This window comes from Penaeus japonicus, unplaced genomic scaffold (genome assembly GCF_977035675.1).
Source record: "Penaeus japonicus unplaced genomic scaffold, GWHDUDI00000001_assembly GWHDUDI00000035, whole genome shotgun sequence".
Lineage (NCBI taxonomy): Eukaryota > Metazoa > Arthropoda > Malacostraca > Decapoda > Penaeidae > Penaeus > Penaeus japonicus.
Genome location: NW_028234437.1, coordinates 14819183 through 14821682, shown reverse-complemented (window position 1 = coordinate 14821682; position 2500 = coordinate 14819183).

Sequence of the window (2500 nt, the reverse complement as noted above, 5' to 3'; positions counted from 1 at the left end):
AAATACACACAGTATCAGATATAAGATTCCAAAGTGCTTATCACACACACATATTTCCTCCCCAGTCTCCCATCTGGTCTCTATCCTGGACTGATAAGATGTTTTCTCTAGCACATATCAGTTTCCAATATGAAAAATGTAGCAATAATAACCCCCCTCAGAGAAACAGAAGGCGATTTCCTAAAAACAGAGCACCAAATGAAACAGCTACAGGCAAGCATGACTGAAGGCCTGGTGATTTCCTCTTACTTCTTTACTGATGGGCATAATCCTAAGAAATGGTTTCAAGATAAAGAATGGCTGAAACAAAGCACATATGTAAACAAAATTGACTGTTTGATTTACTCTTGTTATTTTTGTATTTCTGTTCATACATTTTTCTACTGCAGACTTTCAATCTGCTATCAGGAAAATCAAGATGAAATAAGTGAATGTCAGCCAGTCTGCCTATGTATACTCATGGTATCTCAATACAAACTAGCACTCAGAGCAAAAGACTCGTCTATGCACCAAATTACAAGGAGATGGTGACAGGGTATGGCGGTGTATGATAGATGCTTTAGAAATTAAAGCGGGAAAATTAAGTAAACTTTTCAAATAAAGTACATGTTACTACATCAACATATTATTACATGTATAATCATAAATTTAATACATAGCAGCTGATGAGGTAATCATAAATCATTTTTTATGTTATTATTAAGTAATATGCAGTGTATGACAAAGCACCATGATATCCACACCTAATGACATACATTGATGTGTCTGAAATGGGCCTTTGATAATTGGGAAATACGTGTGTTGTTAATACTACTGTGAGTTTATATATGCACCAATTTAACTTGGTATACACTTTTAGCTATAAATAATGAAAAACAATAAAAAAAAGTAAAAGAGAGAAGGATTGTGGGAGAGGACAGAGAGAGAGAGAGAGAGAGAGAGAGAGAGAGAGAGAGAGAGAGAGAGAGAGAGAGAGAGAGAGAGAGAGAGAGAGAGAGAGAGAGAGAGAGAGAGAGAGAGAGAGAGAGAGAGAGAGAGAGAGAGATGGAGACAAAGAGAGAGAGAGAGAGAGAGAGAGAGAGAGAGAGAGAGAGGAGAGAGAGAGAGAGAGGAGAGAGAAAAGGAGAAAGCGAGAGAGGAGAGAGAGAGAGAGAGAGAGAGAGAGAGAGAGAGAGAGAGAGAGAGAGAGAGAGAGAGAGAGAGAGAGAGAGAGGGGATGGAAACAGAGAGAGAAAGAGCATGCATGTGTATTAATCTTTAGATAGAAAGAGAGAAAGAAAGAGAGAAAAAGAGAAACTGAAAGAGAGAGAGAATGACTTTTCATTAGATTACTCCAATCTATAGTGTTTTACTGTGTTGAATGTTAACCATATTATGCCTAACAGGATCTGATGAGTTTAATCTGGAAAATAAAGTGGGGCTTCACTGTTATGGTTACGACTTTCACCTCTTAAACACTGTACTTCTATGAGCACTTTTTATCTGGCTGCTTCAGTGGGGTGATAATCAGAGGTTTTTGTATTGGTTAATACTTTCAAAAGTGAATAAAAATGTTTCTATACAAATGGAACTCCTACCATGTTAACATAAGTTTTGAGGGAGAGATCATGACATGACAGAATGTCACCCAGCGGGAGCAAAATATTACCATGATGTGATAGGATGTCATCTGGTGCAAATGTGTGTTTCTTTTATAAGGGCAATGACCTGCAATTCCTGTCAACCTTAAAACAAAAAACATAAAAAATAACCAAACAATAAATATTTGTTAGCCTTTGTTTGAAAGGTACATATAAAATTTTGCTTCTGTGTTTTAAAAGTCATTTCAACTATTTCACAACCATATATCTGCAACTGCAACTTCAATCATTCCTTTTCAATTCTATTTAAGGTGTAAATTTCAAAATCACTCCTGTGCAAAACATTACAGGTAACCCCAGTTATCTGACCACATTTTTCATTTAGTATTTACTACTCATACACTCACTTTTTAAACTGCATCAGTCAGCCCACAAACCAAGAAGATCAACATTTGTAACAGCATTATCCTTATTTGCTGGTGGTGGTGGTGGGAGGAAGAGGAATCAGAACTGTATAAAAATCTATTTGAATACATAAATATCTTCTGCTGAACGGCCCTCAGCCAATGGAAATTTGAGCCAGCTGGGATGTACCTATGTAGTTCAATTTAAGTATATTCTTATGTACATTATTACTAGAATGTAATAACACTCCTTCTTATTTAATAAATGAAATTAGTAAATTGAAAAATAAAGTAAATTTGTCATTTTCATTATATTTTTCTTGGCTAATATGTTGGTCAAAAAGCAACATATCAGCTCTTAAAAATTTTATGGGAAAAATAAACTTAAGGAATATTTCCTTATCCACTTGTTTTCTATCAAACGGTATCTTGTTAAATAACAAGGGTTACATGTATGTATTTCTTCTAACATTAAGTAATAAAATAATGCAGAAAAATAGTTCAACTTTTTACAAA